This window comes from Prionailurus viverrinus, chromosome E1, assembly GCF_022837055.1.
Source record: "Prionailurus viverrinus isolate Anna chromosome E1, UM_Priviv_1.0, whole genome shotgun sequence".
Lineage (NCBI taxonomy): Eukaryota > Metazoa > Chordata > Mammalia > Carnivora > Felidae > Prionailurus > Prionailurus viverrinus.
In genome coordinates, this window is record NC_062574.1 from 40,964,095 (window position 1) to 40,974,678 (window position 10,584).

Sequence of the window (10,584 nt, forward strand, 5' to 3'; positions counted from 1 at the left end):
ATAAACGTCACGCTATGTTTTGCAGCAGAATGTCACACTGGATTTGGGGGACATTTTCCCAACCACCTAGAGCCTTTAGAGGAGTATAAATAGCTTGGTGGTCCTTCCTTCTCTTCGTCTATCTTAGACCTCCTGAAAATACCTTCAGAGAGGCTGGAGGGACCATTGAATGGGTCTTAATACTTTTTCCACAGGGATACAGGACGAGCTGGAAGCCGGCCAGACCTAGACCTGGCAGGTGTTTCATGAATCTTCACATACCTCGCGTCGCGGAGGAGAGAGCTGCAGTGGGTTCTGCCCCGAGCATAACTGGTGTCAGACTCTGTGACAGGAGGTTCATGGTGGGAGTAAGGGAAGAAGGTCCCAGCTGGACATTCTGATTTGGAGAAGTTGTCTCTCTCCTCCACAGACCTGCCCCTCTCTTCCGCGTGCACAGCCAGCTTCAGGGGAAGCTGGAAGGATATTGACGTGTTTAGGGTCCATGGAAGGCTTAGGGATGCTTAGACCGGAGCCCTCAGAGGCCGACTGAGTGGACGCTCTGAGAAAGGAAAACCCTATACGGTAACGATTGGCAAGCTCCTTCCTGTTTCAGCCTCTGCATCTGCAGGATGGGGATAATAGCACATATCTCACCGCGGTGTCGGGGAGATTAACGCGAGCCCTGACCTTCTTTGTGCTTTCATACTCAGGAGCATTTTTTAAAAGGCAGTGCAGGGGCGCCTGGGTGGCTCAGTCGGTTGAGCGCCTGACTTCGGCTCAGGTCATGATCTCGCGGTCCGTGAGCTCGAGCCCCGCGTCGGGCTCTGTGCTGACGGCTCAGAGCCTGGAGCCTCCTTCAGATTCTGTGTCTCCTTCTCTCTCTGCCCCCACCCCTCCACCCTCTGTCTCTGTCTCTCTCTCTCAAAAATAAATAAACATTAAATTAAAAACAAAAAAAAGGCAGCACAATTCCACCGCAAGGTGAATCCCGTGGCTGAGACTTTTCATTTATGTCTCCCCTCATTGTGGAGGTTAAAGTTAGGACATTCTTTCTTGCCTAACCACTGACGAAGGAGAAAAAGGAAGGCCTTCCCGGAAAATTTTTGTCTTTCTCCAAACGCAATTGTTCAAACTGCATGAGAATGTACGTTGTTATTTTTAGCCCCTGGGGAGGAAAATTGGAGGAATAGGGCCGCATTCACAGGGTGCGTCCCACTAAACCTCCAAAGAGAGTGTGCTATGTAGGATTTGGTTGCTCACAAGGGACAAAAGGCCTCAAAGAGCGGCATTTACAACAACGAAGATTAATTTAATCTTTCTCCCATGAAGAGTCTGGAGGTTGATTGTCGATGTCCAAAATAGTGTTTACTAGGTCCGCAAATTCCTCCGACGCTGAGACACCTTCTACTTCCCTGCATTGACCTCCTCAGGGAACTTGAGGTCCCCAAGACTCTCGAGGTCCCCAAGAGTCCTGTGAGATCACAACTGTTTTTTATGTGACACTGAGACGTCTTTTGCCTCTTCACTCTTGTGACCTCAACTGTGGCATGTTCTAGAGGCCCCATGATGTGTGCTGATGTGGCTCTGAAAGGTAATGGAGTATGTGCTCGTGCACACTTGAGTTTTTTATGTTTCTGCTTTCGTTTCTAATACTATAAATATTAATAAGTATAAGCTACACAAGTAAAAGCTTTTGGTTAATCTTTAAAAATGTTTAAGAGTGTAAAAGGGGTTCTGAGACCAAAAAGTTTAAGGACCACTGTCCTATGGGGTGACCTTTGCCCTCAGGGACCAAAAGTGTCGCCTTGGTTCTGGTCATCACGTCTGCATTCCAGCAGCAGGAAGGAGAAAAGGGGAGAAAATAAGCACACACTCCTTTCCTTTAAAAATGCTCCCAGCGTTAGCACAGACCACTTCCTGTGCCTCCTTGACTAGTGCTTGGCCAACTTGAAAAGGAGGAAGGTTGGGGCCCCTGAGTGGCTCAGTCGCTTGAGCGTCCGGCTTCGGCTCAGGTCATGACCTCGCAGTTCGTGAGTTCGAGCCCCGCGTCGGGCTCTGTGCTGACAGCTCGGAGCCTGGAGCCTGCTTCCGACTCTGTGCCTCCCTCTTTCTCCGTTCCTCCCCGACTCGTGCTCTGTCTCTCTCTCTCTCAAAAACTCAATAAAAAGTTAAAAAAAAAAAAAAAAGGAAGGTCAAAGTAATCATTAGGCCACATCCCCAGTTTCTTTCTTTCTTTTTCCTTTTCTTCTTTAGCATTCATTTTGAGATAGAGACGGAGAACGAGCAGGGCAGGGGCAGAGAGGGCCAGAAGAATCCCAAGCAGGCTGTGTGCCGTCAGCCCAGACCCTGATGCGCGGCTTAAACTCCTGAACCGTGAGCTCACGACCTGAGCCGACATCAAGAATCAGATGCTTAACTACTGAGCCACCCAGGCGCCCCCCCCCCGTGCCCAGGGTGGGGAGAAGATCCTACTCCTGAGAAAGTGGGCGAGAAAGTCTATCGGCAGCGTGCACGGCAAGTGAAAAGTGCCACAACAATATTCCTGCTCTCGAGATGCGGGCCCGCCGTCTGCAGAGCACGGATGGGTGTGAGGACGCTTGTGTGTCCTCAGGCCCTCACGCCCACACATCTGGCCCCCCGTGCTGCTTCAGTTTCCACTCTTTCCCAAAACTCGGCTTGAGCCGTGAGATGGTCACGACGGCTGAGCTCAAGAGACCTTTGTGGCTTCATACAGATGTCCGAGTCTCTCCAGCGAAGCAAGGGCTGAAAAGGAGCTGTTGTTTCTGAAAGGGGAATCACAAGAGAGCATAGCGAGAAAGAGCGGGAGGTGAAAATCCTTCTGCGTCGCAAGACGCCCGGAAGGAAAAGAAAAAGCGGCAGATCAACCAGATCCTGAGGTGGTTAACAAGCGAGAACAGCGTCAGTGAGGCCAAGACCGAGGGGTTCCCTTGGTCCAGATGAATTGTTTTGCTCAGACTGAATTTTTAGCCTCTCAAATAACTGCTGTTGATCGCAAGACAATCCGGACGGAGAAGCACGGGCAGCTCAACTCAAACCATCTGCACGTTGGAAAATCACCTAGTCTGTGCTCTGTTGACAGCGGGTCCGGAGAACTATCTCTGTCTCCACTACTCCGGCTAACCAGAAGGTCCGTTCCAGAAGTGACACAGGGCTACAGGGGTCACAAAATCGTATATGCAGAATTCTCTCTCTTCTCGTGGATCCCACTCAAAGCCCTTAGTCCTTTGACCTGGAAGGAAAACTTAGTTCACCCATTCATTTTGTTTCCTTTTGTTAATCTTCTCTCTTGAGGTTCTCGTGAAAAGTGGCTAAAATGGATTTGGTTCTTTGCGTTATGGAGCATACTCTTTGGCACAGGATAGGCATTCCCGAGAGTATTTGTGGCTGTGAATGGATGTTTCTTATTTTGCAACCTTGCCATTTCTCCTCTGCTTTCTTTTTCTTTTCTTTTCTTTCTTTCTTTTCTTTTCTTTTTTTTTTTTTTTTTTAACCAAAGATGAATTGGCTTCCCTGAACCTCTGGACTGGGAGGTGCGTCTTCCCAAATGGTCCCCAGGGGCCCAGAGCAGGCCGTGCCACGCATTCAGGTGACATGGTTTTCTTTCCACCAACCCGTCCTAGCGTTGATAGGCCCTCCGTGGTGATTTTGAGCCAGTTGTCTGCCAAACGATGAGATTTGAGCGTGGGTCGTGTTGAGCTTGACATGGTAGGGGCGAAACCCTCAATGCTCTTAAGAAATTCTAAGCTCGACCTTGCACGGCAGCGGGTACGGGCTGCAAGAAACACAAAAGGAAGACAAAAGCAAGTGGTTTCCTTTCGGCTTTTGGAAGGAATGGGAATTACACCACCTCCCCCTCCCTCTCAGCGGCGTCTACACAGCGCCGGGCATCTTCCTCAGGTAGCACACATTCCATCTCACACACCAACCCCCGACTGGGGGCTTCTAGCCTGTTTCAAACGTTTTCTTTCAACCTGGACCATTCAATTCTGTCTTTATTCCCCGGCTTTTATCCATGTAACTATGGCAGTGCTCTCTGGAGAAGAGAGGGAAAAAATCAATGAGCGACCTGCCTACACACCACACTCGGTTAACCTGGCTTGAAAGGGAAGAGCCAATTTCTCTCAGCCTCCCCTTGGCTGCCACTAACACTTTACTTCTCTCCAAAGGAAAACATGCCAGGACTTTGCAGCGCACAGGGAAAAACCCGGGACCCGTCTGATAAAAGCACATCCCCCAGGGCCTTGGCTGCTTTAGGAAACACACTCTCTGGCACAATGTGGAAAATGAGGTCACATCGGCTTTCTGGATGGCCCAAACCTTCACAGCCCGATTGGCCATCGCGTCCAGGAGTTGCTGCTGGGCCGACAAAGCAATGCAGTGTCTGCATTGTCTTGAAAGCAAGTGATACCTCATAGACTTGGTGATCAGTCCTCTTCCTAATTCCTTTTATTAAGATGCCCGATTGGGAGGCCACAGCTCACGTCACCACCCTTTTCCTTTGTACATCGACTACTGTATTAAAAAAAAAAAAAAAAAAAAGCAGCTGGTGCAAAGCTCTTGACCTCCAACTGAGCTAGGTGAACGACCACTCACACACCTTCCTGTGCAGCCCACCCTCCTTGCCTGTCCCCTCCCCCCAGTTTGTTCAGCAGTAGATACTCTCCCCACACCCCGTTTCTACTCCCATCGCCTCTGTCGAATCATGCCATCCTTCTGGGATGACAGCACTCCCTTCCACGAGGAGCTCCCGAGCGCCCATTCCTCCAGGGAGCCTGCCTGGATTGACCCCTGCTTTCTCTTATCCACAGTTGTAACTCCCTTTCCCACTTGTCTGCTTCACACCGTCTTGGTTCTCTGTCTACAGTTTCCTCCCTAGAGTTGTGGCCTGTGTGTCTCAGATCACGAACTCCTGGAGGGAACGGCCTGGGCTCTGTAATTTCCTGGGTTAACCTTTGATGATGGGGATAAGACGGTGTGGCCTAGAGGGATGTTTTACTTTTGATGAGGGAAAATGAAAAGCCCTGTCCAATCAGCAGTGGTTTCCATGCCCGTGCTTACTTCTAACCGGGGCACCTCTACGCCACCCTCACTTGTGCCCTTTCTCCTCTACTCTTATTTCTTCCAAATCACATACCCGGAAGCCCAGACTCCCTGAATCCACCTGGCCCTCTCACTTGGTTCTATGTACCATTTCCTAGAGCAAGGACCCGTCTCGGATCCAACTTAATTACCACTCATCACTGGGTTCGCTGGCCAGGCTATATAAAGAACCACTCTATCTCTGCATCTCGGGCTCTGAGGTTCAGCCTTCCCTGTTATCCACCCACCTGAGCCAAGAAGTTGATTGTCTGGCTAGGGAAAATGAGTTTAACAATGATATGAAGGGAGCACCAGCCAAGTAGGGGACGTCACATTAAAGGTGGTTGGGCACGACGCCTGCCCCCTCGCCTAGGACAGAGATGGTGTGGTGGCCCCCAAACGCTTGGTCATAACCCTTCACCCTTGCCTTGGTCCTATAGTAGGAGGGGCATACTTCCTGCTGCTTAATTTTGGGCTCAGTCGCATCGCTCGTTTTCACCAGCGAAATGTTAGCGGATCTGACATAAGCAGAGACTAAAGACTTGCTCGTGTGGCTGGTCTTTCCCTTGTACGCCCCTAATCTCAACATGAGAAGAGTATTCTCTGGCTGCACTGCTGACGCTTTAGCAGGGTCCCCAGAAAAGAAACACACTGAGCAGCCCTGAGCCCAAACCATAGCAAGAACCAAGCTAGACTGCAGCTTGAAGCAGAGCACGTCCGGCCTGCCCGATATTCCGTAGATCTGCCAAATCCTAGGTGCCTCCAAGGTGAACGAGCAAGAATAAATGATTCTAGCTTTAAGCTGCTGGTTGGGGGCGGGGGGGGGGGGGGTTGTTATGCAGCATTATTGTAGCGGTTGCTAGCTGAGACGGACGGCAGATAGGTTTACTCTTGCCTGTCAACTCTGTTCAGTTGGTAGAGACTGAGAAGGAGGTTTTGCTGAGTGGAGGGTTGTGAGACCAGCTTGGGCTCAGAGTGAAAGAATTCTGGAATTGATTAGTGATGTCTGCCATAGGAGTAGCAGTGGCTCACGTGTCACATATCTACCGTCTCGGGTCTAAAGCCTCTCCTGGTGACTTACACTGTCTCCCACGGACAGGGCAGAATACAGGAATGTGGCCTATTGAAAAGCACTTGTGTGAGCAGGTAGGAGTAGATGACACATTCTGGTCATCTGGTCATGTGACCTTGGATTTCAGGCCCACACTGCTTGTATATACTGAGTCATTAGAAGAACAGTTTAATTGAAATGGATAAGCCTACTACTGGACAGACATGTTCTATTCCAAAAGAGGAAACTTCTATCCCACTGAATCACTAACCTGCAAATGTTGCAAAGTTCTAGGCTGAGGACCAGCTCTCTGAAATCTGTTGCCCACTCCTGCGTGTCAGGTGCCTTGGAAAAGAAAACACTGTAGGGAAAAAGGATCCCCTTCTGCAAGGTAACTGAAAACCCGAGTAACGACTGACCCTGGGAATTAGGTTGCTCGAGTTTGAAGAGCCAAATAAAAAGGAGTCACATCTGGTTCCATTTTTCTTGTGAAATTATCTCACACCGACCAAGCAGGTCCTTTCCTGAGCATATATATACAGAAGACACACACATGGTTGTTATCAAACAGTATTGTGCAAAATTAAATTGGCTACTTTATGGTGAAATGGAGAAGGATGGCGGGCATTTCAAACACATGAGTTTCTCTTCGTTGAGTCTGGAAGCAATCACTCATAAAGACAGCTACTTTATCTCCGTGAGTGTGGACCATTCTAGAAGGGACATCAGGTTGGGTTAAAACCAGTGACATGGCCAAACCGGCAATGGGGCCAAGGCACACCGAGCCCTGATTGCTCGATTATTTGAGGGAAGATAGTCTGAGTTAATGACAGAAATCACCCCCACTCTATGTCCCAAACTGGTCTTTTGGGCAAGGTCTCTAATGTGCTGGCCATATGTGAACTAAGGGCCAGAGGGAATGGACTTACTGGGATTTTCCAATTATCATTTGGTCCCAGAGACATGCTGCACTGTTGCTACCTGGCTCTCATCTCCAGATTGTTCCAGGGAATGCACAATAGACAGGAAGCAGCAAAGAAAGGCTTCAAGCCCTAGCTGTGGTGAGCCTTGAAATGACTCCATATTGAACCAGAAGAAGAGAATATTAAAGGGGGAGTTGATATTCCCAGCCGGGTATTTCATTGAGACTCTCATTGCTCAGCAGTCGTTCCAAAAGATTCTGAATCACCCCCCCCCCCCCCGCCCCCGATGGAGTTTCCCACAGTTCCTGTGTGAACAAAAGGATGGTGGTGGGAGGTGGGGGAAAGAGTGAGACAATGAACTGTAAAGCAATAAAAGTTACGAGGTCGGGAGAGGGAGAGAGCCCATGAAATTGTCTTCCCTACCACCCTGCCTTGGTATTCCCAGATGTTCTTATTTTTAGAGGCTGGGTTGAAGGGTAAGAAGTTTGAGCTAAATTGGGATCCATGAACGGTGTGTAAGTGGGCCAAATTGGAAGATCACGGTGAATTGTCTTAGGGAGGAGAGCAGAGTCCTTGTCCAGAATTCCCTTCTCTTTAACCTTCCTGTTTCCAAACTTACTGTACTGGTGAGATCTTGTTATAGTGCAAACCACGCACCCCAACTCTCACACAATCAGACAGACCCAGGCTCTTGCTAACTGTCTCCTGAAGCCCTGTTCAAGGAGAATTACAGCCAAGCCAGTAGCCTCCAAGAGTATGAGAGTCAGAGCTTGAATTGCATTCTTGGGAAGGTATTTCTGTCATATACATCCTGCGGCACATTCAGGAAGGCTGTATCCAACAGGGAAAAGAATTGGAGAGGAGGATCTTTTCTTCTGTCCCTGCCCAGAGGATGAAGATGGCCAAATAGGGTCCTCCCTTGAAATAAAAAGCAAAAAATAGGAGTGTGTCATTTAAGCTCTGGGGGAATCATAACGTGGCCCACTCTCTCGTACTCGAAAGTTGGAAGACACGGAAAAAAATTTGATTTATTGTAGTTCAGGCTTCTCTCAATAAAAGAAGGTAGGGCATCTGAGAGAAGAAAGTTGTTATTTTTTTTTTTTAATGTTTATTTATTTTGGAGAGAAAAAGAGAGAAAGATCGTGAGTAGGGGAGAGGGAGAGAGACAGAATCCAAGGCAGGCTCCAGGCTCTGAACTGTCAGCAGAGAACCTGACCCTGGGGCCTCAAACTCGTGAACTACGGGATCATGGCCTGACCGAAGGCGAACGCCTAACCGACCAAGCCACCCAGGTGCCCCGGGAGGAAACTGTTCTAAGGGACGGGGTTTTCCACCTCCAGCGACAAGGGGTAGGAATGGCGATGGGAACAGCTGTGGGTCTTGTTAGGCAAAGCGATGTGAACTTGAAAGCTCACAGTGCCACTCTCCTATTATTCTGGGTTGGGGTGGTTTGAAAATGAGTGGCTTGGGGCGCCTGGGTGGCTCAGTCGGTTAAGCGGCCGACTTCGGCTCAGGTCACGATCCCGCGGTCCGTGAGTTCGAGCCCTGCGTCGGGCTCTGTGCTGACAGCTCAGAGCCTGGAGCCTGTTTCAGATTCCTCCCTCTCTCTGCCCCTCCCCCGTTCATGCTCTGTCTCTGTCTCAAAAATAAATAAACGTTAAAAAAAAAAAAATCAGTGGCTAAAGAAGAAACCGTAGAGCACTGTGCAGTCAGCTGACATGAGCCTCTCTCTCTCTCTGCCCCTCCCCCACTCATGCTGTGTCTCTGTCTCAGAAATAAATAAACATTAAACAATTTTTTTAAGTATTAAAAAAAAAAAGGCAACTCAAATTTAACCTCTTCAAAGCACCTCCTGATTTCCCCATCAGTCCCCAGTGGTGCACAAACATCATCCATCCCGGAAGCCCCGGACTTCACCTATCACCTATCCCCCCCCCCCCCCCCCCCCCACAAGTTGCCTTCTAGTGGGCCCGGAAGCCCTGGCCTACCTGTGGTCATTAAGTGCCCTCACCTTCCACATCTTATTTTAGGGCTGGCCCTGAGATTCCTTGCACATGCGTTCTCCCATCTAGGGGAAAAAAAAAAAAAAAAAAAAAAGGAAATGACTGTGCAGGGTTTGCGTCTCTTTGGAAATTAACACTTAAATGTGCGCTATTTTTCGAAAGCTGGCAGCTAGTCCGAATGCAGACAAGGGGTGGGTGGGGGGGACACCCCGTAGGTTCTACCCAAAAGGGAACAGGCGGCCAAGGCCGGTGGAACAGAGGAAGGGTCAGACAAGAGGGCCCCGGGGGTGTGGGTGGGGCATGGACTGTCTAGTGCCCGACACCGGCCAGACCCTGGGCACCGGCTGCTGCCCCTGCCCCTCCTTCCCCAACCTTCTCTCCGTGTGGGTGAGACCCGAGTGGGCTCCCCGCGCCGTTCAGCGCGAGGAAGGCAGGAGGCTGTGCCTGACGGCCTTCCGGATGGCCCTGCGAGCTGGACGCTACTCCAGCACGGAGAGGAAATAAAGTCCGGAATACTTCGGCCAGAAGAGTTGCAGGTTATCCCACCTCGTGTCTTCATCCTCTTCTGGGCGCGCATTGGAGCCCGTTCGCTCGGTGGAGCTGCAGGTGTCTAAGGAGGCCTTTGAGTTTTCTGGGCATTTGCGATTCTCTTTCATGGATGCGGTCGAAAAACGGGCAAGGAAATCGAAAATGTAAATCTTGAAGCAAACGCGTGCGTCAGGGAGACGCCAGACTCTCTTCAGAGGAGCAGAGTCTCGTGAGGGACTCCCAGGGAGGAGAAGGCAAGGAGCGTCTCGCCGGGCAGGCAGTGGAGGCCCTTCACGCCGGAAGAGAAGGCCTTGCCGGAAGGGGCGGGGCTTGCCCCGAGAGCCAATGGGATGCCTGGGTTCTCCCGGGCCAAGATGAAGGATGTTCCCGAAGAGAGGGATGAGGTCCTTTTGCTCCCCGTCTCACATTACCTGACAAACGGTTGATTAGAAGGGTGGGGGAGAATTGCATCTGGGTCTTCTGTCCCCGCAGTCTGGGAACTCGTGTCCCTGAACCTATATGTTTTCCTTTAGGGACATCACCACGATGAACTGAACCTTCTCTGGAAGAGACTCAGGGAAAACTATGACATTGACCAATTTGTCTTTGTCTTTGTCTCTTCTACTCCTGCCTTCTTCCTTTTTTTTTTCCTTTTCTTTCTTTTCTTTTCTTTTTTTTTTTTTTTAAGGTTTTACTTTTTAAGTGATCTCCACACCCAACATGGGGCTTGAACTCACAACCCTGAGATCATGAGTCCCATGCTTTAGGAACTGAGCCAGCCAGGGGCCCCTTTTAATAAAATACCTCATACATGTCCAAACAATAACCAAATAGAAAATACAGTGAAAATGAATGGAATGGGGTTGGGGGGGAGGGGGCGCCTGGGTGGCTCAGTAGGTTAAGCGTCCAACTTCAGCTCAGGTCATGATCCCATGGTTGGTTCTTCAGTTAGAGCCCCACGTCAGGCTCTGTGCTGACAGCTCAGAGCCTGGAGCCTGCT

At 50.0% G+C, this 10,584-nt stretch overlaps 1 long non-coding RNA gene across 1 annotated transcript; it reads right to left on the bottom strand.

The window, feature by feature from the left end:
* Window positions 1-6,484: 6,484 nt before the first annotated feature.
* On the bottom strand, window positions 6,485-9,837 carry LOC125151973 (uncharacterized). The gene is made up of 3 exons (XR_007146995.1): window positions 9,603-9,837; window positions 9,065-9,121; window positions 6,485-7,971 (listed from the first exon to the last, which is right to left on the bottom strand). It is a non-coding gene; the product is annotated as an uncharacterized LOC125151973 (long non-coding RNA).
* Between the last annotated feature and the right edge of the window lie 747 nt (window positions 9,838-10,584).